General features: G+C 46.9%; 1 protein-coding gene and 1 pseudogene across 1 annotated transcript in view; both read right to left on the bottom strand.

The window, feature by feature from the left end:
• LOC147703560 (zinc-binding protein A33-like) overlaps positions 1-26,581 on the bottom strand; it is a 242,831-nt gene that overhangs the window by 122,828 nt on the left and 93,422 nt on the right. The window lies entirely within an intron of this gene.
• On the bottom strand, positions 186-19,414 carry LOC147703561 (uncharacterized; annotated as a pseudogene).

Below are 26,581 nucleotides of genomic sequence, written 5' to 3'. Positions count from 1 at the left end.
TGCCCACATTCTATATTATATATATATATATATATATATATATATATATACCCAACATTCTACAGTTCCACAGATTCCAATTAAAGATAACTACCCACTATTACACATCCCCTTTGCTTAAAAATAAAACACTACCCCTTACCCCCTTTTCTACAAAGGCAGCAAAACTTGAAAAAAAGTAACCATTATTCGCACACGTAATTCTCTAACATTTGAGCTTTTCTTACATTTCCCCCAAATGCACTCATCCTTTCATCTTGAGCACCCTGATCCTCTCTCCTGACTTCCTGATTCACTTTTTCATTCTCTTCAGCAGTCTCTTGTACACTGCTTTCATCCTCAACCCTGCTGTTCTCCTCCAATCCATTGCCCGTGACAATTCCAACCACCAATACCTGTTCACATCCATAGAATCAAATCCAAATTCCACAATTCTCTCTCTGTCATTGCCCTAGCCAAACATGGCAATGCGACTCCTGTGGCAAACACTGCCAACTTCCAGTTCAACTGTATTCTTCATAACTCTTATCACCTTTTTAGGACTACTGAATTTGCTTTCTTCCTTTCCTTTCCTTGCTTTCTTGACTAACTTCACACAAACCCATTGGCCTTTTTTTATATGTACTTCTCTTACACCATGTTTAGCATCAAAGTAAGTTTTATTCTTCTCTTGCGAGGTCAAAATTCACTTTCTTACAACCTTAGCATTCCAATTCAATCTCTTACCTCTTTTCATCCACCCAGGATTCATCTTGAAATATGGTAGCCAGCCTTTCATCAATCCAAACAGACTTTCACCTATTGTGTTGTGTGGCGACACCCTTTTCTTTAATTCATACTCCCAATTTTTTCTTTCTCTTGCTTGTATTATTCCTTTCACTACTCTATTTGGTCTTTCCACCACAGAATTTCCCCATGGATGATATAACGCTGTGGAATTCTGTTCTATGACCGCTACCTTGACATATGTCTTCATTGCTTCCGATGTGAACTGTTCGTCAATATTGACACCGGAAATCCTTCCCTAAGAAACACATCCTCAAGAAACGTAATCACTGTAGCTGTATTCACTTGCTCAACCCTCTCCAATTCAATCCATCTTGAGAATATATCCACAAGAACCATAATGTCCCACTATGTGCCATCACACCATGTAACAGGACCCATGATGTCCAATGCATTCTTATCCCACGGCATATTGGGACACCCCAACGAGGACATAGGAGGATTTAAAGTCTTATGAGATTTATCTGCACTCTCACACTCAATACATTCTCTCACAAATCTCTTGATTTCTTAATCCACTTTAGGCCACCAATAAAACATTTTTATAGTGTAATGCCCGAATGTCCTTCATGACCCATTGAGACGTCAGTCAAGTTCCACTGGGAGGAATAATTCTCTCAACTCAAACATGTCATCAATACTTAATTCACCTTGTACCTCCCAGAAAGTCTTTCATTTCTTCAGGTACTACTCTTTTACTAGAAGTACCCCAACCTTTCACTGCCTTGTCCTTCAGCTTCTTCAATACCCCATCCGTACTGTATGCTTCCATCTACTCCTCCCTTTATATACTAGTGGCACTCTTATCTGTAAAGATACCAGCCACACAACTTTCATTCTAGGGATCCTGGTCGATTTCCATAAGAGGTAATATCATTCTACTTAAGAAATCAGCTGTAACATTTTTAATTCCTGGTTCATATTTCACATCATACAAAAAGTCTTGTAGCCTCATGGGTAATCTTGCGATTCTCGCCGATGCTAGACAGCCCTTCAGTAGTTAACAATTTGGTTAAGGATTTATGATCTGACTTAACGTGAACTTTCTTCCTCATATGAACTTTTGAAAATGCTGTAATGCCCCTACGCACACCAATGTCTCTCTCTCTCTCTCACTGAGTATTTCTCCTTCTTGGGGGACAAAGAACGGGATGCAAACACAATCACAACCTCTTTATACCGTTCATTCTTCTGGGTCAACACACAGTCTAACCCTTTCCCACTGACATCAGTGGTTACAAATGTATCTGCGTTAAGATCAAAACACTGCAACACAGGAGCATTGCTTGTTTGATTTCTTCAAATGATCTCTACCAACCCTCATCCTACACATACTTGGGCTTGTTGTTCAATATAACTCTCATATCAGGAGTCTTCCGGGAGAAATTGTCCACGAATTTTGAATAAAATTCAGCTAGGTGAAGAAAAGATCGAAGCTCATCCTTGGACTTCGGAGATGGAGCACTCATTAAAGCCTTCACCAACTTCTTTTTAGGCTTGATCCCTTCATCGCTGATTTCATGGCCTAAATATGTAACTCCATTCTGTGAAAGTCTGCATTTATTACCCTCTGCTGACAATCCTCTTTCCTTCAGGACCCATAATACTTCCCTCAGTACTCATTATGATGTGTTCAGTTTTTCCCATAACCAAAATTATCAACCTTGAAGAAAGTAACTTCTAGAAAGTGCGCAAACAACTGTGCCATTAACCTCTGAAATACTGCTGCGGCGGATACCAAACCAAATGCTTGCATCTGAATTGGTAACAGTCAATCGCTGTACAAAATGTGGTGAGAAGTCTGCTGCTAGGATCTAAAACCACCTATTGATGAGCTGCAGATAAGTCAAACGTTGAAAACCATTTCGCTTGTCTAGTCAATGACATAATTTCATCTATCCTAGGCAATGGGAACTGATCTGCCACTATGTTATTATTCAGTCTCCTCAAGTCCACACACAGACGCACCTTGCAGTTGGCCTTTCTGGCTATGACCAATAGAGAAACCCACTCAGACGCTGCCACTGGTTAAATCATTTGCAACTCCAACAATTTCTCAAATTCTTTCTTTACTTCTTCCCTGACAATGAAAGGGATATGTTGTGCTTGATGAATTTTAGGTGTAGCTCCCTCTTTTAGTCATTTCAGTTTGCCCATTTTCTCTTGAAAAACTGTGGGAAACTCCTCTAGCACCCACCTTTTAGTGTCTTCTCTATCACAAGCTACTAAGACCTGTTCAGCGCTATTGGGATCTAAAATTATACTTCCAGCCCAACACTGAGGGTCTCTCTTTGGCAACATACAGTTACATAATGCATGATTATTTTTGTATGAACACCACAATTTCAATTCTTTCTCCTGTGTAGCTCTCTGAAGAAATACCTGACAAAATACTTCTCCCACTTGCTTTCTGCCATAATAGTGTATGGGGACCCAGAACCAGCTCAATAAAAACACCCGACACAACAGTCTACTGGTCCTTCCACCTGCAATGTACAGCACTACCTTTTTATGTCCTTTGTGGCTAACTACCTCCTTATCTTCCTCACTGTCATCTGAGGAAACCTCCTCTTCACTCTCTCTCACACACAACTTTAGGAGCCTTTTTTATTCGCTTTCTTTTACATATTCTAGCATATAGTCCTATTATGCCACACTCCTAACACTTGACCGTTTTCATGGGAAACCTCAAACCTAGCTGAGTGGGATGTACTGCCACATCTGAAACAAACTATATTAATGTTCCTTGCTTGTTCCACATTATTCCATTTTCTTCTATACTTCCTTTGGTCGGTGGGTCTCCCACTGGTCTGCATACTCCTCAGTTTACTACCTGACACTTTATTCACATATGCTAAAAACGTCTTTTCTGCAGCAGATGTAGCTTTGGCGCAACGCTAAGACAGCTCAGCCTTCTTTACAATTGCCACAGTGTCTTATTTTTTATTGTTAAACAATCAACATTACAGATCATTTTTCAACATGAGCAGGAGACCATACATCTTTCAATGTTCAGACCTGGGTTACAGAGGTGCAAATCACTGTAAGCAATACATGATCATTAAGGGGTTTCAAGAGTCATCATCAGTTAGGAAAATTGGCGGGGTACAAATATCTCCTCTATAGACGTTCCAGGGCACCCAGACTTTGCTCCATTTCCCAGGGCACCCCCTGGAAACACAGACAGATTTTTCCCGGGAAAATGCACCAGTCTAAATCCTCCTTCCATTTAACCAGTTCTGGGGGTTTACGAGCCCCCCCAAGTCTGTGCTATGTTCCCTTTAGCCACCATAACAGCCAGAGTTGGCCATTGCATCGTAGAAGAGGTAAGGTCTGTAGGCTCCCAAATGTTTAGGAGGCACCTACATGCCTCGGGTTGCAAATCGACAGCAAGCACTTCCCGAAGAGTGCAGTGTAGAGCACGTCAGTACGTTTGTATGCGTTCGCATTCCAATATGATGTGAATAAATGTTACCATCCCCCCACAACCACGTTTACACTCTCCACAATCAGTTCCAACCATACGGACCAAGCCCGGCCAGGTGATGTAAGTTCTAAGCAGGATTTTTAATTGCCCCAAACGCAACCTTGCTTCGATCGCCACTTCCCTAGGGGAGGAGACTGCCTCTCGTTAGTCTTCGGCGTCCAGTTCTAGGTCGTTGGTAACCCATTTGTCTCTAAGGGACTGGAGCGGGTCTTCCATGTTATTTATACATTTTTTGTAGATCAGAAAGATCGCCTTCTCGGGAAGATGACCGTCAAGTATTCTGTCTTCAAGGGGGGGGGTGCCACAGTGTCTTTGAGATTAGCCTCGCCTTCTGCCCATAACCTCTCAGTAATGGACTTATTAGCATACCACGCAATCTGATCACGTACAGGTTCATCATGCAGAATTCTGCCAATTTGTACAAAACGGAAACAATCTTCAATACTTTCATGTATCTCTTGTTTCCTTTGAAAGAGTGTTGTGTTACTGCTATACATAGTGTGGGAGAACAATGTTCAGCAAGATCCAGGATGGCACTTTTGAACACATTTATATCACCTGCTTCTTTCTGGTTTTTGTGGCTGGTTATAAATGCGTAGCCATTCTGGCCCAAGGCAGTACATCAGATCTCTTTTTGTCTCGCCGCTGTCAAACGACCATTATTATCAACCATGATCGCTATATAATTCAGGAAGTACTCCTTCCACTTATTCCACTGGATAGTCGGTTCCCCAGGTGTTGCCAAAATCTCTTTGGGTGAACTTAAATGTAGTGCATGTGCAGCCCCACTGCTTGAAGCTGCTGTAACCTCACTAGATGACATGATGGCTTGAAGGGAGTACAACCCAGCATGCAAAATTATCCCAGAAAACAACATTTTATCACTTACAAAGATGCATACATCCTTGCTAATCTTGCTTGATAAACTGTGCTCTTTACTGAAAAGCCAAACACTTGATGCATCACAGCTCAGTGTTCACAGCACTCCTGCTACTAAACAGGCTGAAGACTTGAGCGCTGTGCTCCAAAAGCGTTTAGGCCACTTCCGTCACTGAGAAATAAATCACAAGAAGTTATGAGAGCTGTACTTTCACTCTTCATAACATTTGCATGCCATTCATTTCATTTCAAACCCTCTTGCCGATGTAAAATGATTGCAGATGAATCGCCAACCGTTGTTTTCTAAAGGAATTAGGGCTTGGTTATCAAACGTACTGAACGTCGATGCACGTACAGGAATTCCACTACGCTGGAGTAACAAGAGAGAGAGAAAGGATTCTCTGCGAGTGCTGCCAACGTTTGCGTACACTGGCAACATGCTGCGCGAGCTTCCCCAATGGTAAGTTCCACGAACTAGATAGCCCAGCAGCTAATGGTCTATTTTAAGTCACATTACGCACATCGCTTCTCCGGCATGCACAAATTCTTGTTCCGTTAGTCCCATTATTGGCAACACACCCCACCCACACCACAACAGAGTATGCATGCATAAATAAATACACAACACAACTTTTGTTTGGGAAAATATTGCTGCCGGTTCATTCCATACAAAAGTATGCAATATGATGGGTTATCTTACGGGCGATCCAAGGGCAGGCAGTTGTAACCAACCTATGGAGACCTGCCCGCGTGATGAGCCAAGCACTGTGGAGAATCCAATCAGCGCTATCCTTATGGGGGGTGGTCCCCTTACTGTATCACATGACACATTGGTCCCTTATTACTCACGCCCCTTTCAGAGCGGAGCATAGCAAGGCAAGCCCCCCGTTGTCCAGGCCCACAACCGCCCGAAGGACTAACGGGACGCCAACGAAAATGTTCCAGGACTTTCCCATGAGGCTCCTGGGATTTGGCTCTGGCACCCCTATTGTGCTCATTCAGAGGTACCCTTCTGTACCCATATGCTTCCAGATTGCCCTGTAACTCCACCAAAGCTCTGGAGGCAGCCACCATCACCTAAAGAGCCCCTCCACCAAAACAGCTAATTTCTCACCTGCAATCTGTTATTTCCAGGGCCTCCTGCATGTCCAAGAGGAACAGATCCATTCCCACTTCTGACGAGTGAACCCCATTCGTATCAAAATAGCCCTTCACCTTCATCACCTCATGTCTGATAAAACCAAAGCCTCTTTCGTATGTGAACTTGCGCATTGCACTATTCACCCTTTTGCTTGAATGCTCCACCACCTCATTCAACTTGCCTCCGGGCCAAACCCTGCGCGGCACTACTTCAGACCAAAAAAGCTTACATTGCCCCATGTATTTGCTAATTTTCCCCAAGTCAGTCTTCATTGCTTGCAAAAGTGCCCCCCTGCCCATGACAGTGAGGTCGCTGCAACCCAAATGGATTATTAAAATGTTGAAGAGGCTGCTCCATCTCATCCCAGGAAAGGCCCACCAAACTTAGTCTGCGACAATCCCCACATCCACATCCTGCGTGTGGCCCACTGTGCCAGTCTGGCGAAGAATGAGTGGCCGATAAACAACACTTGAAATCCTGTCAAAATAAACGGATGCCATTTTCACACACTTGTTTTAATATTTTTGGTATTCAAACATTGCACCACACTTGATACTACTGAAGTTCACCGATACTATACAATTGCCATTTTGTCACTTTAAAAAGGGGGGGGAATGAAGGTTCAGTTTACATATTTGTCACAGTCAAGGGCGAATGTAGCGTTCAAAGCAATGGGACTCCCAGCGTCCCACCTTTTTAATGCTTTCCTGCCCAATGCCTGCCTTGAATGCTGCTGTGGCAGCCTCAATCCTAAAAGAGTCACTGGAGTACTTACTGTCAGGACAGGCAAGGCCAGCCTGCTCAAGGCAAGTGCTCATGACCCTATCTAGTTGGAATTTTGTTAGGGGTACCTGGTCTGTATGTATCAGGAAGTAGCACGGGACATCGGGGCGAACCGCCAAGTACTTATTGACTTGAGACACTGGGCAGTACCTTTAATCCCCCAATGGCATCAGGACTATGTTCGCCCTCGCCCTGCTTGGTCCGTCTTGGACCTCCTGATATGTGTCACCAACCTATCAGTCACATTTACATCTTGGCTGCATAAGGTATCCCCAGACTGATCTGTTTTGGCCCTAGCCACCAGTTCACTACTTCGGAGTGCCCCACAGAACGCCTGGCAGAATGCAGCAGCAAAGAGATGCGACTCAAAATGTGAAAGGGTGACCTGCTCTACTGCTTCTAGCATGCCCTGGAGTGTTTGGAAGTCGATGGGTGCCCTGTTATCCGAGACCCTGACTTCCTCTCTGGCCCACCCTTTTCGAGCTGCTCTTATCAAAAAAGACTTGGTTGGATCCTGAGCCCCTCTCAGCTTAGGTTGTGGTTTACAGACCCCAAATGCCCACAGACCCAGGAATGGCTCTTCCCCTGTTCTTTAGCTCACATAACTAATGCTTGCACTCTCTGTTCCAAGGGATGTGAGGCTTGGCCCTGTGCCCTAACAATGCTCAGGAAAGTGGTGAGATGTGCCTTGTATTTCTTCCTGGTACATGGTGCCCGCAAATGTTCACCCATCGCTCTCAGTTGTTGTTCCATTGCAGGATTTGCCAAAGATGTGATGGGAAGGGGGTCATTGCCGCTCTCGCTTGTGGCCAGGCCTCCCGGAAACTGAGCCACTGAAACCGAGAGAGAGCGTCAGCAGCTACATTCTTGATCCCCTCAATGTGTCTTGCCCTAAATTCAACATTGCAGTGCAGGCAGGCCCTGATGAGCTCCCTCAACAGACACAGCACCAGGGGGCATTTTGCTGTCTGCCCATTAATGGTCTGCACTACTGCCATATTGTCCGACCAGAACACCACCCTTCTGGCTGACAGCGCTTCAGGCCACAGATGTAAGGCAACCACTATGGGAAACAGCTCCAGTACAGTTATATTCGGCCACTTTTGCGCGCACAATTCGCAGTCCATTACTGCGCCAAAGCCCTCCCTGCCTGATGCATCTGTGAAGAGACAGAGTTCTGGGCTTCCAGCTCAAGGGGATCTCCAAATGACTGTCCTATTAAAACTCAGCAGAAACTCGTGCCACCTCAGGAGGTCCTCCTTCAAACCGGACCCTATTCTGACCATGTGATACTTTTTGTGCACATTGGCTGTGCCCCTTGCTTGTCTCCCCGTGAAGACTCTGCCCACCGGAAACACCCTAGCTGCGTAATTCAGCTTCCCTAAGAGGCTCTGAATGACCCCCAGGGAGGCCTTGTCCTTGCCCAGGATAGCCTGAATCTCCTGATGCAGCGCCTGCACCTTCTCAGCCAGGAGCCTGGACATGCCCTTACCTGCGACGGACCCTCAGTCTTCCCAGGCGCCAAAGGAACCCCCAAGTGCCCTGCGAGTTCCTGCAAGTGAAGCAGTGCTTTGCTACGGTCCTGTGTCCCTGCTTCCCCTATGAAGAGGAAATAGTCCAGGTAGTGAGTTACTCCTATGCTGTATGCCCAAGGAAGAGCCCACTGTAAGAAGCTGCTGAATGCCTCAAAAAAGAAGCGCAGGATACCGCGCAATCCATCAGCATGCATTTGTTGAAGAAAAATGTGTTCTGCCACTTGAAGCCTAGCGGGTGCTGTCTCTCAGGATGTACCGGCAGCAGGCGAATGGCCAACTCAATGTCCGCCTTGGCCAGCCAGGCCCCTTTTCCTGCTTTACTGACCATGTCCACTGTTATGTCAAATGAACAGTATGCTTCGGAACACGTTCCATCCTCCAGCCAGTGGTTGACTGAAATGCCCTCTGGGTAAGGCAAGTGGTGTATCAGGCGAAAGGCCCCAGGTTAATTTTTGAGGACCACTCCCAGGAGGGATACCAAATAGTTTTCAAGGGGCGGGTGGACAAATGGCCGTGCCACCATCCCCAGTGCAGCCTCCTTCATAACTTTGTCATGCACCACCTTTGGGAGTTCTCTAGCTGACCTTACGTTGTATGTGTCCCTGCAAGCTAGTGGGCCTTGGTATGGGTTCTTAAAGCCAACTATGAAACACTCTGCCATAATCTTGCTGTGTTGGGATTCGCCCGAGCAGGGGTAGGAGGTTACTAATAATGATTGGCGAGGGGCCCTTAGTAGAAGCAACCTTAACCTGTGTAGTGGTAGATAAGAAGGAGGGAAATGGGGCCCGATGCGGGGAGAAATGGGGGCAGGCAGGCGGGGAGGGGAGGTTCTGTCGCCTGACTTCAGTTAGCTGTCATGCCTGCTGGCCATCCCGCTTGACACTGCTTGGTGACCGACCCCACACGTACTGTAACTGTGTCCAAATTTGAACGCCTTTCCCCATGAGCAGGATCCTGCATTGTATAATCTGCAAGTGCCAGAGTTAAATCGTTTGCCCCCTCTTCCCTGACCGCTGCCTCCCTGGCTTTCCCGAAAGGGCTGCTTGAAAGGACATTTCCCTGCTTGCTTCTGTCCTTTGGAATTGGCCTGCCCTTTCTGACTCTTCGTGGTACCCTTGGTATCTGCAGTAAACGTCCCCATGTGTTCCACCCAGAGTTGGATTTCCTTTCGGTCCCACCCCAGGTCTGGACACATTAACATTTTCTTGCGGAAGCCTCGGTCGTAATTATACCACCCAATATCCCCCGTCTTCTCTACCTCATTATGGAATAATCGTGAGTACTGCCACATCGTGGGACCCTGTTCATGGAATTTCTCCAACACAACTGCCGCTAAGATGGCAAAAGCCTCTCCCCAGTTCTGAATAGTCTTCTTTGGACAGGACTGGAATTATACCTACTTCTCATCATCCTTTCCCCCCATCTTTCTAGTGTCAGCCCCATGCATTAACAAGGAAAAATGTCCACAAATTCCCTTCTCCAAATCCCTTCCTTAGCAGCCAGCGGTACCTCCCAAGCCAGCGAGCAGCGTTGTGTTGCTAGCGGTGCCACTGTGACGAGCGGCAGCGGTGTCGCTGCCATTGCTCCTGCCTTAGCTGCTACTGGTGGATTGGCGGGATTGCTGACATCTAGGGAGCTGCACCCGGGGGGCGCCGTTTTCCACTGCACTAGAACTGGGGTTGGGGGGCCTGTTGCTATTACCTGTGTGATGGGTGCAGCCGGCGGATGCCCACTTGCTGCTGTTTGGTGGCCGCTGCCGGTGAGGCGCTCCTGGTGTTAAGTCCTAATGTAGGCTGTGGCAGGTGCTCACGTTGTGCCCCTGGCGATACTCCGGTGGCAGCTGACCCCAGAGGATTTTGTGCACTAGCGCTGTTCCCCCAGAACTTGCAGAATGGATGGTGGCCCCTCCTCCCTAAGCGCAGCGGGCACTGGCGTAGGTGTTTGTACCGTATTACAAAAACGTGATTTAAAGTCATCAAAGATGCTCAACATAGAGTAAGTACTTCCTCTTACCCATTTTATCAGTGTTTGTGTCGCTAACTGTGATGGTATTTAAAGGGCTTGGCAGTTCGGGCTGGACTGTTCCCATGGTGCACAGGTTCAAGACTTATTTGCATATGGCTGGGTTCAAAATGGAATGGCATGGTGAGCAAAAAAACTATGGATTTAGGCCCAGATCTCTGTACTGAGGTGAATGTATGACATTGTTCTGCATTCTGTCCATCAACTGTTGGTTTTTGCATTTGTCACCCTGAGTGGGACGGGTATCCTCAGACGTGAGTCCCGTGCTCTTCATGCCACTGGAATCAAGCTATCCTGGCTGATGAGGGCTGAAAGCCCGAAACCGGTCCTAGTATGCTTGTTTCCAGTCCAGGGAGGACCTGACTTGGCTGTTCGGGCTGGACTGTTCCCATGGGGCACAGGGTCAAGACTGATTTGCATATGGCTGGGTTCAAACTAGAATGGCATAGTGAGCAAAAAAACGATGGATTTAGGCCCAGTTCTCTGTATCTGGGTGAATGTATGACGTTGTTCTGCATTCTGTCCATCAACTGTTGTTTTCGAAATGACCGCAGGCACTGCTTCTTGTGGCGGGGAAGTCACCCTGACATTTGGTGCCGAGGGCTCAGCCGGGAGCTCTTTGTTTGTCGGCCGGCGAGACTGATTAGGCCTTCCCGGTCCTGCCTCAACCGGCCCTGCTATGGCCGCAACCGGCATGTCCACTACTACTCCAGATTCTGATTGTTCCTGGGAGTCAAGCATTCCATTTGCCCAGGACAATCCCCTAGCTTTCGCCATCTCTATAAAGTCTGCCCATATTGCCTCTTGCGACGTGCCGGGTTGGGACTCGTCCACTGTGGTGATTTGGGAGAACAGGAGGGGTGGGGGGATCCTTGGCTATCCATGCCTCCGGAATGTAGTGCAGAAACCTCTGCGCAAGTCCTGCAGGGATAAAGAATCGTAAATAGGTGTGCCGCTAGGGCCAATGCTGCTGGGCCGCGGACTCCCCTTCCCCCGTTCTCCCTTGCTAGAGTTCATCCCCCTGCATTTGCCAGTCTTACTTCTGCCCTTGATTCCGGGCTCAACCTAGCCTGATGAAGCGGTTTCGGTGATTCTACAGAAAGATAAGCACTTCTTACGGGTATGCCTGGATGGCGTGCACTGATCAGACTCTGGGCCTGGGCCCCTGTTCCCCGAACTCGCCCCCCCCCCTTTCTTTACTCGCAGCCTTGCTTACCAAACCTCTCTCTGTTATTGTTTGAGATTGTGGGGACGGGTGTCCTTGCTTGGAGTCAAGGGGCCAATATTTGCTGCAAATAAAAACATGGGTTAAGACACTCTGCTGCCCTTGCGGGTAATAGAGTGAGGTACTGGGCCCGGGGAGGGGCAGGGTGTTTGTCGAGGGGTTGGGGGGGGGCTGCTGCTGTGTTGTTTACCTCCTCCAGATCCGTCGTGACTTGCTCCTGCCTGAAGTGACCGTCTAACTAGCGTCTGTTCCACTTTCCCGGAAAGAACAACGGTTAGCACGACCATTCCACAATGAGTTGGAACCACACAATCCCAACACCCCCAGCCTCAGCTGGATCCAGCGCCAAACCACTCACTGATCCTGAATTGCTTAAGCGATCCAGTGGCCCTCGTCCTTCCTTCCGATCGGGCGTGAACGAATAATCTTTAACCTTGGGGATAAAATGACAACGGTTATGCCCTCTAAAGGCGTTGCCTCAGAGTAGCCCCCCTATTGGCTACCTCTGCCAAATATCTCTGCAAGGCATCCCTACCAACACATGTTTGCCCACACCCTGGGCACCCCCACATTGTTTGTTACCCCCCAGCTACCCCTTCCTTGCCCTCTATGCATAGCTTGCACTGCCTTACTCTGCCTTGGTGTCGGCTACTGCTTGGCTGCCGCGAGTTGCTCCTGGGGCCTCTGAGCGACTGCACCTGATGAAAACCTCTGAGGGAGCAACGACAGCATGTAAATGTTAAGGGCATTGGCCACACAATGGCCAACAGACTCTTAAAAAGCATCACCTGAACCTTACCACCACGCAATGCTTTGAAAGCAAAGGCTGTACAAAAGGGGGTGGTGATGGACGGAGCATCTGAACCAAACAAACACTCATGACCAGTCAAAAGATCTGGGTTTAATCCATCACCGTTCTTTAGCCCACTCTGCCACCCCAGTTCAGACATGGCCATATGCAAATCAGTCTGACCCTCTGCCTCATGGGAACAGTCCAGCCCGAACTGCCAAGCCATGCCTTCCCTGGACCGGAAACAAGCTTCCTAGGACCGGTTTCTGGCAGTTCAGCCGTCTTCAGCCAGGCTTGCTTGAATCCAGTGGCAAAGTGAGCAAGGGACTCACGTCTGAGCATACCCTGCCAACTTATGGCGAAGAAAGCGGTACAAAAGGGGGTGGTGATGGACGGAGCATCTGAACCAATCAAACACTCACACCCAGTCAAAAGATCTGGGTTTAATCCATCACCGTTCTTTAGCTTACTCTGCCACCCCAGTTCAGACATGGCCATATGCAAATCAGTCTGACCCTGTGCCTCATGGGAACAGTCCAGCCCGAACTGCCAAGCCATGCCTTCCCTGGACCGGAAACAAGCTTCCTAGGACCAGTTTCTGGCATTTCAGACGTTTTCAGCCAGGCTTGCTTGAATCCAGTGGCAAAGTGAGCAAGTGACTCATGTCTGAGCATACCCTACCAACTTATGGCGAACAAAGTGGTACAAAAGGGGGTGGTGATGGACGGAGCATGTATTTGGCCAAGCCCCGGGGGATGGGGTCGCCGGGGCTGGAACTGGCCCCGGGAGGGGGCCCACGCGGCCCCCTTCCTGCTCAATTTAAAATATATATTTATATATGGGTAAGGCCCTGGGGGATGGGGACCCAAAAAAAGAAAGAGGGGGGCCACACAGCCCCCCTTCTAAAAAAATACAATAAAACGGGATTGTGTCAGAGGCCCCACCTCCTCACAGCAGAACTCTGCAAACGAGCCCTGTGGTACGTTTTAAGTTGGGGAATAAATTCCCCTTCAATAGTGGGGTCCCTGCGGGCCAACTAGCCCACCAGGTACCTCCAGTAAGTGCCACAGGTCTGCGTTGCAGAGAGGTGGTCCAGGCCTCGCCCCTTTTTAAACCTCTCTGCAACGCAGCTCTGTGGCGCTTACTGGAGGTACATGGTTTGCTAGTTGGACCCCAGGGACATCAGGATTCAAGGGGTCTTAATCTCCCAACTTAAAACGGCCACAGGATGTGTTTGCACACATGCCACCTCAGGCTCCCCCTCCCTTCACCACTGTGCAAACGTGCCCGTAGCGCGTTTAAGAGGTAGTTCTAATCCCCCTGCCCTATTATGTACTAGGGCCTGACAGAGGAGGTCATGCTAATCACAGGGGTACACCAACGCATAGTGTTGCCTAGTGAATGTTGGTGTTTTCACTGTATTCTAAGTGTCTTTTAGCAGAGCATTGACTCTAAGCCTGGTTAGTTAGAGTCAGTTACCACCAGTACCAGTCTGAAAAAGTTGTGGGCACAGGATGATTTTGCAACAAGGCCTCTTTCTGATCCTCTAATGGTTCTTTCTGCACATGTCTTGCTTCTTCCTGCACGTTTCTTCGTCTTTGTGGACTTCTGTTGCTTCTTTCTGCATTTCTTTGGCTTCTTTCTGTGCGTTTTTTCTTCTTTCTTCACATGTCCTACCTCTGTAGGCATGGTTAAAAATTTGCATTTAAAAAAAACATTGAAATTCACTGAAAAAAACCATAGGTTTCAGGCACATTATAGTTAGAGATTAGCATTTAAAAAACCTTCGAAATTCACTGAAAAAACCATAGATTTCAGGGGCGTTATAGTTAGTTGGACATTTCACTTGTACAAAACCATAGAAATTCCCCTGTTATAATTAATTTAGCTAACTATAACTCGCGCCCCCGCAATGCACTACTCGTGACATGGTCAGTGACATCACTCATGACATCACTGATGACATCTCAAATGTTATGTTATTTTAAAAAAGCTTCTATAGCGCACAGCTGCCCCAGCAAAGGGGCGTCCCGGCGCTTAGGATAGGCAGAAGAAACACAACACTACAAAGAACAACAGAGAGACCAGAGGCACAGAATACTAAGGTGCAGGAGAAAACAGAAAGGTTTTGATAGCCCTCCTGAACTCAAGCAGGTCATTGAGAGCACGGATATGACCTGGAAGTGAATTCCAAAGCTTGGCAGCTAAAACACGGAAGGAACGTCCACCGACTCTACAGAGCATAAATCGTGGGACAACAACCAGATTTTGGCCAAGAGACCTCAGAGAGCGAGAGGGGACATAGGGATTAAGAAGGTTCTCAAGGATCCGAGGGGAGGATAACCTGAGAATCTTAAAGGAGAGACATAAGGTCTTAAAGTCAATCCTTTGCGCCATCGGAAGCCAGTGGAGTGCACGGATAGTTCCTTTAGCAGAGCAGAGCCTCGGTAGACCTACCACGCCCCTTTCCGCAGCATTCTGTGCATGCTGTAGCCGGACAATTTCCGCCTAATTAGCCCCTGTGACATCCCTGATGACATCATCCTTGTGATAGAGTGGCAGACCTCTTCTCACCCTAATATAACCTTTGATACACACACTCTAAAATACAAAAAACATTTTCAAAACAATGGACACACCAATACCAGTTACAACATAGCCATTCACTAATTCTAAGATCTACACACACATCTACTCATTCACCATAAGTCCTATACAGTCACTCAGACATGCACTCACTCATCATATGTACTCATACACCTATACATACACTTACACACCACCACTCATCCATAGAGTTACTCACACACAGTCACACATTCAAAGAAAGTATCCAACATCCATTTACCTGTGTATACAGTTATACACATACACCACTGCACTTACTTCTACAGAAACTAACACATACTTCCTCTTAAACGATCACTTATAGAAACACATACTCATTTATACAGGTACTTTTCCAATCTCTCTCACATATACTCACTTACATACACCAATACTCACATATACTAGTTTAACCCTTTCCGTGCGTCGGACGGCCCCCGGCCGTACGACGTCACGGTGGGCATGTGCAGAGGACGGCCGGGGGCCACACTGACCTTGCCCAGTCGTAAATCGCCCGCACTGCTGCAGAATTCCAGCCTCGGTCAACGGGGTAAAAGCTATGTAGTTATTCATAAAGACACTATTGAGACAGTCATTCACTCACCAACACACCCATACACACACTCATCCACCCATACAGTCCTGCACACATGCGGTCTTGAACACAAATAGTGACTCACTCATTCATGCATCTATGCACAAAGAATACCCCCAACGAACCACACAGACACTCATACTGATAAAAAACCAACTAATAACCCATATAGACACTCATGTAGCTACTCACAAACCCATGCTGCCACTTATACACGAAGTGAGAGACTGATACAGATATTTACACATTCAAAGATTACTCACTAACCCATGTATTCACTAAGATAATGAATGAATGAATGAATGAATAAGATATTTAATAAAGCGCACGATGGCCGAGCGGCTTCCTGGCGCTGGGGACCTGATCAGAACTCAACAGAGGGGACCCAAGGAGATTTAAGAGGGGAATGCCTGAGAGAAAAGAAAGGTTTTAAGAGCTTTGCGAAAGTGAGTGTAGATGGGAATGGAGCGGATGGAAAGAGGAAGGCTGTTCCAGAACTGGGGGGCCAGGACTGAGAATCGAGTGCCCCCTGTTCTGGATTTACGGAAGCGAGGGATATGAAGAAGAGAAAGAGAAGAGGAGCGAAGAGTGCAGGCAGGGACATGAGAAGAAACAAGACAGGTGAGGAACAAGGGCGCAGAGCGAGAATGAGCCCGAAAAGCTAGACAGGCCAGTTTGAAAAAGGATCTGAAGCGAACAGGGAGCCAGTGAAGTGATTTGAGAACCGGGATGATGTGAGAAGATTTAGGGAAGGAAGGGATGAGACGAGCAGCTTGATTTTGGATGGCCTGTAGACGGCGGGATTCATAAGCAGGTATGCCCACGTACAGGCTATTCCCATAGTCGAGGCGGGAGATGACAAGGGCCATGACTATGGATTTAAGTACATCAGTAGAAAAAAAGCGTGAAATTTTCCGAATTAAACGAAGAGAAAGAAAACAAGAAGACACCACAGAACTGATCTGACTGTGCATTAATAGGTCATGACTGACCTTAATCCCAAGAGTGCGGACAGAGGAAGCAGGCCCCGGGGGGCGGGGGGGACCAAAAGAAAGGGGCCAGTGTGCAGGGGACCAAAGATTGGAGGGACCCCCAGTGAGAACAAGTTCCGTCTTATCTGGATTGAGCTTCAGATGGTTGGCGCTCATCCAGTCAGAAATGAAAATTAAAGTGGAACAGAACTTGGAAAGGGAATCAGGAGTAGAAGAAAGATCAAAGACGAGCTGGAGGTCATCTGCGTAGTTGTACACAGAGACCCCCAGCTCAAGAAGAGAGGTGATGAGGGGATGAATATAGAGATTGAAAAGAAGAGGGGAAAGAGAAGAGCCTTGGGGAACACCACAAGTGACTGAGCGGGGTGGAGCAGAAAAGCCGGGGAGATGAACTGCCTGGGACCTGTCCCGAAGGAAGGACGCCAGCCAGGAAAAGGCCGCACCCCGAATGCCCGCTGCGTTGACACGGTCGAGAAGGATGGAATGATCAACCGTGTCAAACGCAGCGGACAGATCGAGGAGGACCAAGGCTTGGGGGAGATTAGAGTCGGCTTTCCCCTTGAGCTCGTCCAAGACTGCGAGGACCACCATCTCCGTGGAGTGGCCCGGGCGGAATCCTGCTTGATGGGATGCAAGAAGGCCACTCTCCTCTATATAAGTGGAGAGGCAGGAAGTGACATGGGCTTCAAGGATCTTGCCGAGGTAGGGAAGAAGAGAAATGGGTCGGAAATTGGAAGGAAGGGAAGGGTCTAGACCGGTTTTTTTTAGAATAGGGAGGACTACAGCGGATTTGAAGGAAGAAGGAACAGATCCAAGAGCCAAAGAGGAGTTGAGGAGAGCAAGAGGGGGGGCAGGACAGTTGGTGAAAAGAGTTTTGAGAATGCGTCCTGGCGCGCAATCCACGGGAGAGCCAGACTTGATTTTGATCAGAAGTTTTAAAAATGAGTCGGTAGAAATAGGAGGGAAAAGAGCGAAGGAGAAAGAGGGACAGATGGAGGGACAAGGAGGACGAGGTTGAGGTACTGTGGGAATGTTGGCTTTGATCTTCACGATCTTGTCGATAAAAAAGTCATTAAGAGAAGAGCAGGGGGACTGTGAGGGAACCAGGCTAGGAGTGGAGCGATCAGAGGTGGCAAGATTATGGACCAGAGAGAAAATTTCACGGGGTTTGTTGGCCGCGAGAGCTACTCTCTCAGTAAAGTAAGCGGTTTTGGCCGCTAGGATCGCTTTTTTATATTCAGTAAGGAGTGATTTGTATTTGGCGCGCAAGGAAGAGCAATAGTTCCGTCTCCAGTGGCGTTCCGACCGCCTAAGGTCGAGCTTAAGTGTTTTAAGTTCTGGAGAGAACCATTTGTGCGCGTCGTGAGAACGAACCGCCTTGATCTTTCGGAGCGGAGCGACTAGATCGCACGAAGAGGAAAGCCATGTGCCAATGGCGTTGACCTGAGAGTCAAGGGGAAGATCGGTGAGGTTAGGAACAGAGGGAGCCAAAGTGAGCGAGAGGGAATCAAGATCGGTCCGATTCCAATTGCGGGCTAAGATGTTTTTCGGAAGGGGGGGCTTGTCGACCGCTCCCAGATGGATGGAGAAAGAAATGAAAAAAATGATCCGACCAAACGCATGGGGATGTGAGAAGAGATGAGACAGTGGGGCGTGAGGACCAGATTTGATCCAAAGTATGACCATGGACGTGAGTAGGGACTGAGACGTGAGGTATGAAGTTTAAACATTGGAGAGTACCAGAAAAATCTTTCGAGGGGAGGTCTTCCCTAGGGTCGCCCGGCCAATAATTAAAATCGCCGAGCAGAAGGACGGAGGAATTGTTGACCACAAGAGTGGCCATAAGGTCCTGAAGGGAGGCTACAAAGGAAGGCATAGATTGAGGGGGGTGATACACAAGGACGACAGTGAGGGGGGCAGAGAGATTGAGAGAGCGGGCAACAAGGTAGTCTACATTGGATATGAGGGGGTGATTAAGAAGTTGAAATTTGAGGGTCGACCGAATGATCATCGCCACCCCTCCCCCCGCCCTGCCGTCCGGACGGTCAGCCCGGAGGGCATAATGGGTGTCAGGAAGAATGGCTAAGAGGTCGGGAAGGGAGTCGGCAGAAAACCAAGTTTCAGTCAGAAAGAGGAAATCAGGGGAATCAGTAGTGAGAAGGTTGAAGAGAGCTGTCTGGTGTTTGACAGCAGAGCGGGTGTTAAGCAGTAAAGCAGAGGCTATAGTAGGGGCAGGGATGGGAAGGGAACGAGGGACAAGAAAAGGATCAGCAACGGGTGGAGTGGGACTAGAAGGAGCCGGAGGCAGGTGAGGAGGGGGAGAGACAAGAATACCAAGTGTGTCAAGGTGTCTCAGGAGGGAGGGCGAAAGGCGGGAATCAGCGGTAAGAGCCATAAGTTGAACTGGGGTGTACGCCAAGGAAGGGGCAGAGTGCATGGCCCCTGGTCCCGGCCCGTCGCGGACGGGCGCAGACGGGCTTAACTTAGGCGCAACTTTGGCGCGCCTTCGTCGCGCCCGCTGCGCTCGTCCGCTGCGCGGCCGGGACCGGGCAGCCATGATATGGGGACACATGGGGAGGAGGATCAGGGGGCGTGGCAAGGGGGAGGGGCCAAAGAACAGCTGCGCCGAGCCCAGACCCGCCCAAGATGGTGGAGCCGCCCGTCCCACTCCAAGAGTCAGGCGAGGAGGGGGCGATCAGCGGAGGCGGTCTGGGTCGCGTGCAGGGGCAGCCAGGAAGGACTGGAGCGCTAGGTCCAAAGCGCTGAAGAGCTGAGCAGGTAGGCGGGTAAAAACTATCCCAAAGAAATGTCACAGTGATTTAAAAGCAGCGTTGCTCCCGGAGACGCCTCGGGAGTTCTGGAGTGAAGCAGGATAGGCGCGCATACAGCTGACCGCCTTAAGAACTTGTTGAGGGGGGAGGGGCCAAAGAACAGCTGCGCTGAGCCCAGACCCACCCAAGATGGTGGAGCCGCCCGTCCCACTCCAAGAGTCAGGCGAGGAAGGGGCGATCAGCGGGGGCGGTCTGGGTCGCGTGCAGGGGCAGCCAGGAAGGACTGGAACGCTAGGTCCAAAGCGCTGAAGAGCTGAGCAGGTAGGCGGGTAAAAACTATCCCAAAGAAATGTCACAGTGATTTAAAAGCAGTGTTGCTCCCGGAGACGCCTCGGGAGTTCTGGAGTGAAGCAGGATAGGCGCGCATACAGCTGACCGCCTTAAGAACTTGTCGACACTTAATCAGTCAGTTATACAATCAGTTTCACACAAACAAAAGCATCTATTTAGACACTTATATACCCACTTATTCTTCCATCGACCTCGACATATACATATATAGAACATATTTTAATTTCACAAAAACACACATTCACTGGATGATGTCATCAGTGATGACATCAGTTATGTCATTTAAGATATCAGTGATGTCATGAGTGATGTCACTGACCATGTCATGAGTGATGTAATATGTGACGTCATCAGCAGTGCATTGCCGGGGAGCGAGTTATAGTACAGGGAATTTCTATGGTTTTGTATGAGTGAAATGTCCAACTAACTATAACGCCCCTGAAACCTATGTTTTTTTCAGTGAATATATATAACTCCGAGTCATAACTTACAATGACAAGTGTTGAACGATATGCAACTTTTAAATAATATCATGATAGGTAGAGCATAATAACAGTCTCCTTCGATAAAGACAAAATATTTATTTTGTATATTAAGTATTTAAATCATGAAATGAAACAGCAATGAACTGTATATAATGATTTGAAACGAATGAATTGTATTTACGTTAATCTGCACACTCCAATATGGCGCTGATAGATTACTTACGCATAGTCCTTCATTTATTTTGATGCACTTTGTAAATATACATTAACTTCCGCTTCTGAGACGTTCACAGACACCGACGAAAGCTATGGCTGGAACACGTCTGTTTGTTTATTTTGTTTGCACACAAAACAACGGGATTGCTGGTCCTTTCTGCCTTCAACAGCAGCGGAGAGTCATATATATATATATACACAATGAAAAAACCATAGGTTTCACACCAGTTATAGTTAGCTGGAAATTTTACTGACATAAAACCATAGAAATTCCAACGTTATAGTTAGTTGGAGTCACTATAACAAGCGCGCCTGCAATGCACTGCTGATGACGTCACATATTACATCACTCATGACATCGTCAGTGACATCACTCATAACATCACTGATGACACCAGCCAGTGAATGTGTGTCTTTTTTAAAAATTAATATGTTTAATATTTGTATTTGTAAAGGTTGATGGAAGAATAAATGGTTAAATAAGTGTGTAAATGGATGTTTTTTTTAAAAAAAAATGATTGGTTAACTGCTTTATTAAGTGTATTTTATTGAATATATATATTAGCGAGTAACTTTCAAATATTGAAATATATGTATCAGTGCTTCACTTTGTGTATAAGTAGCTGCATGGGTTGGTGACTGACTCACTGTTTGTATGTGTTTTGAAGACAGCATATGTGCAGGACTGTATGGGTGGATGAGTGAGTATATGTGTGTGTTAGTGAGTGAATGACTGTCTCACTATTGTGTTTTTTAGTAACAACATATATTTTATTCTAGTGTATGTGAGTTTTGATGTATATAATTGAGTATATGTGAGAGTAAGAGATTGTAGAGTGCCTGTTTAAATAAGTATATGTTTATATAAATGATTGTTTAAGAGAGTAAGTATGTGTAAGTTTCCTTAGAAGTAAAGAAGTAGTGTGTGTATAGTTTTATATGCAAATAAATGGATGTTCAATAATGTATTTGCATGTGTGAGTATGTGTGTGAGTAACTTTTGGACGACTGTCGGTATATAACAGGATGTATAGATGTATCACTACATCTGATGAGTGAGTATATGTATGAGTGACTATATAGAACTGTTGGTAAATGAGTGGATGTGTATATAGATGGTGGTATTACTGAATTGGTTGTTGTAACTGGTATGGGTATCTCCATTTTTTTGAAAATGTTAGTTTCTATTTTTGAATATCTATTTCAAGGATAACATTACACTAAAAGGAGGTCGGTCACTCTGTCACAAGGATGGTGTCATCAGTGATGTCATGAGTGATGTCACTGACAATATCATGAGTGATGTAATATGTGACGTCATCAGCAGTGCATTGCAGGCGCGCTTGTTATAGTGAGTCCAACTAACTATAACGTTGGAATTTCTATGGTTTTATGTCAGTAAAATTTCCAGCTAACTATAACTGGTGTGAAACCTATGGTTTTTTCATTGAATTTAATAGGTTTTTTAAATGCTAATTCCTAACTATAACTGGTGTGAAACCTATGGTTTTTTCAGTAAATTTCATAGGTTTTTTAAATGCTAATTCCTAACTATATATAGGGCCTCAAACCTATGAAATGTAATATTTTTTATAATGAATCCTATATTGTATATTTATATAATACAATTTTGTAAAAAAAAAAAGTAATTTTTTTTGCCCTGGTGCGCTCCCGGTGCGCGGCCCGGTGAGCGCACTGGAAAGCGCATTTTTTCGGAGCACCCCGGGTCGCGCACCGGTGAGCGTCCCGTTAGCGCTATTGCCGCGAACGAAAACATCATGACGTATCGCGAGCCGCGTCCGCGTGATACGCACAGCGTAAGCGCACCCGGAAATACTCGAGCGAATACGATCGCGCAACGTAATCATCTGACGCGCTTACGCAACGCGCCCCGTGGCGCGCGCCCGGGTGCGCGCCGCGTAAGCGCGCCGGGTCATGTAACCTAAAAATAACACTTTATTGGTGCAGAACAGTTTTGGTTTCTAAATGATGAAAGCCCAGGTCATGTGACCTGAAAATAACACTTTTCATTGGTTCAGGACAGTTTTTTTTCCAAATGATGAAACACCCCACCTTTGTTCCTTATTCTGACTTTGTCCTTTGACTGAGGAAGACCTGCTTGGAGATCTAACAGAAATAGTTTTTACTTTAAAATGGCTACAGTAGCAGCAGGAGCTGAAGCAACTGCACCACCACCACCACCACCAAGAGGACCACCACAACATTACATTGGTGGGCAAGAAGAGGAGGAGGAGGAGGAGGAGGGGAGAAGGTGGCTGCCAGAAGACAATACCCCATACAAGCCAAGGCAGCACATTGTATGGGAGTTTTTTTCTATCCCAGAGGGCAAGAAGAAAGTCAATGCGCCCAAGGTGACTTGCCAAATCTGTGGCATGGAACTTTCAAGGGGGAACCCTAACAAAAAATATTCATTTGGTAATAATACCATGATTAGACACATGCAGCGCAAGCATACGAACAACTATGCTGCCGCAGAGGTGAGAGAACTGGCCAGTAACCCTCCCCAATCTTCAACCACCACCTCCAAAAGAAAGCAACCCACTCCATCGGGACCAGATCAAGGGAGACGATCCCTTGCATACAACCACGGTTTGGGGAATTCAGGATCACATGTATTTTTTGTGGTAAGACCATCTCTTATGGTGACCAGAGCATAAAGCTCATCCTCCTTGCTGGTGACAACCACAATTGCCCCAAAAAAACGTAAATTTTTCCTGATTTTTTTTTGCTCCAGTTGAGCCATTTTCAATTCCCTGTTTTTTGTTTCTCCCCATAAAAATAACAAAAAAATATAAAATACTTCATAAAAGCAAAAAAAAGTACAAAATGTTCAAAAAACATTAAAAAAATATAAAACAACAAAAGAAGAAAAAAACAGTTTTTAGAACTACCTCCAATTTTTAAAAAAAGGCTACATTTTTTAAAAACCCACATCAAACCTAGGGGGTCAAGGGGGGTCTACTCTGCCCCCTTATGGTCATTTCCCCCTTTGTTTTTGCCACCTCTTGTGTCTCGATCCTACCGAGACACAAGATGGCGGCCATTCGGATTGTTTGGCTCTCGGGTGTCTGTCAACATTCCAATCAGCTTTCCGCGCGCGAACTCGCGTAGCGCGCTGGTTAGCGCCCCGGTGCGCTTATAGATATATATATATTTTTAACCTAAATTACTCAAAATCCACTGGAGCACATATCTTGAGACATAGCAAAGGCACATCGGGCTACCAGTCCCTACAATTTTGCCAAGTTTGGTGGAAATCCATTCAGCCGTTCGGGCTAAAAGTGAGGTCGACCACCCTATGGAAATTAAGAAGGGGAAAACACGTTTTGGGACCCCCCTTTTATCTCGGCCCCGCTTGACAAACCCCCCCCCCCCCCCAAACCGGGGCGCCACGAGGCAAATTTGAGCAAAAATTTTCAGGCAGATTCCTCAACCGGCGCCAAAGTTATTCACAATAGAATGTTGAGATTTTGTATTGAAAATAATCCTAACTATAACTACCTACTGGTACCGCCAGTAGGAGATATATATATATATATATATATATATAAATATATGCATATGCATGTACACACAATACTCCACTTTACCGGGGGCCTTCAACTCTGCAGGGTGGGCTCATGGGTGAGAATTCCGTTTGAATTGGGCAAACAGGAAAGACGGAGCCCACAGCTTCGGTATTACTTCATGCTAAGACTTTATTGCTCTGGTTAGCGAGGCAGCAGAAACAACTCTAACACCTTACGTGTTTCGGCGCACAGGGCCTTGCTCACAGGTGAGTTGGATTTTAAATGTTATGTCCCAAGTGGTCATGTGATCTTCGCTATCGACCACAGTTCCCACAGTTGGACATCGGTGGGCATTCGTCTACCAAGCCCCTGGTCACCCTGAAGTGACCCAGACACTGTCCCCTCTGCTTTCAGGTTCTTCTCACCTCGGATCCAGGCTTGGATTCCACCGGACACTTTTCATCTTCCCGGCAGCAGCACTTCTTTGAGTCACACCATTGAAAACGACGAAGATTTCCAACATCACTTGACACCTATGCACCCGGCTCCCCTGGGATAGGTAACACGGGTACTTCGGTACTCACAAGGGTGCTCGCCTTAGAACCTTCTATGTTCCAATGGGTTTGCTTGAAGTCCTCTCCGAAGTGTCCTTAATCTTTATTTTTCCAACCACGACTTTCCCATATAGTTGTACCAAGCTCACATCCGTGTTCTCACACTGCACCCATCCTCTGTGGGTCCCCTGTGTCACTACTTTGGGTGGTTCATTGGGGTCCCAGTAATTCTACGTGTTCTACGCACTGTGTCTAGTTAAGTTGTGGTTGTTATAAGACTTTCTTAGTATATGGATTGGTCTCCCCCTCGGCCCTGTAAGGATCCAGCCGTTGTTTCTGCAGGAGTGTCCCGGAACTGACGTTAGACCCAACCCCTCCCACCTACACCAGTCGTGTCTATCAAACTCTAGACCACAACGGTGATATGAGGGGAAGGAGGGAACAAAACAAGGAAAGGATGAGGGAAGAGATTCCTAGGATGGTTGAGTCTTCAAACAGGCGTGTAGAACGCAGGTTGCTGAAAGAAGAGAGGCAGCGATCAATATCAAAAACAGGAGAAGGAATACCAACTTTCTATACCTTCATAAAATTTACCTAAGGACTTCTTTCTGTTCCCAAAACACAGGTTACCAGGTTTTCGCTCAGGATCCCACTAACATTACTCAAAGGTGGCCTAAGAAAATAAAGAAAGGCTATAAGCACCTCTCCAGTAAGCCTGTTCAATAACTAAGTCTAAAGCCCCATATAAGAAATGCTTACCCTATCTGGTTGATGGGCATTGAGATTAAATCCTGGGGAACCATAGAGTATAACATGTGTAGCATGTGGGTTCTGAAATATACAAAATGATGTAAACTTGCATGTATGTAACAATCAAGGATATACAAATAATGGAATGGCGCACAGCGCGGTTACCAGATCTCTGGAGTCTCACAGTGAAGCTGAAGTAATGCGTTTTGAAGATAGTCAGCTCATCACAGGAATCCAAAAAGGGAATGAAATGGGGAGGAGTAAGGCAATAGGAGCGGACTTCAATACCCACAATGGCCCAGTAAGGCTAGCGGAACAGCGACTAACAGGATACAGCCGGCCGGCGGAACACCAAGTCCGGCCGACAGGCGAAACCCTGCAGAAACAGTCCGGCCGGCCTCCCGAGACACAGGACCGAAAAGCCGACTTGGGGAAAAATAATTAGCCAGAGACGGACCGCTTCAAGGCTGAATAAGCGGCAAGGCTTTGAGGGTAAATGCAGGGAGATGCAGGGGCTATGTCTCAACGAAAGACCAGCAGCTGCCAGGGAAACACCAAAGAACACGGAGGCAACGAGGAAACAAGACGCCAAGACAGTCTTGTACAGGAACGCAGTAGAACCCGACGGACAGAAGATCCAAGAAGGGTGACGCGGCGAGGCGGAAGTGACGCAACATGCAGTCGAATCAAGAACGCGAAGCGCGTCATAAGGCTTTTAAGGCTGCCTGACCTCCTTACACATGCGCAGTGCATGGCAGCCATCTTTTGTGGGGTAATGAAATCGGCAATCGTGACAGCCCCACTGTGTATTGTGCTATTTACTGTTGTTCTAGTGATTTAATATTGTGTGCTTTGGGCTCTAATCTCATAAAGAGGATAGTAGAGAGTGTTTAGTAATAAATACATATATTTTATATATCTCTTGTGTGGTTCTCCTTTCATTTGGTTATTCAGAAGGTTCTAATCTGGTAAAACAAGCTGCTTTGCATTTGTTCGAGACTTGGCCTGAAGGCTGCTCTTCACAGCTACCACTAGGATAGCTTTCTTTAAAGGTTGTGTTGGACTTGGCCCTTTTTGCAGGG

The sequence above is a fragment of the Lissotriton vulgaris genome, chromosome 7 (assembly GCF_964263255.1).
Source record: "Lissotriton vulgaris chromosome 7, aLisVul1.2, whole genome shotgun sequence".
Classification (NCBI taxonomy): domain Eukaryota; kingdom Metazoa; phylum Chordata; class Amphibia; order Caudata; family Salamandridae; genus Lissotriton; species Lissotriton vulgaris.
Note: the sequence above shows the minus strand (reverse complement) of the source record. Positions and strands in the feature narration are given on the sequence as shown.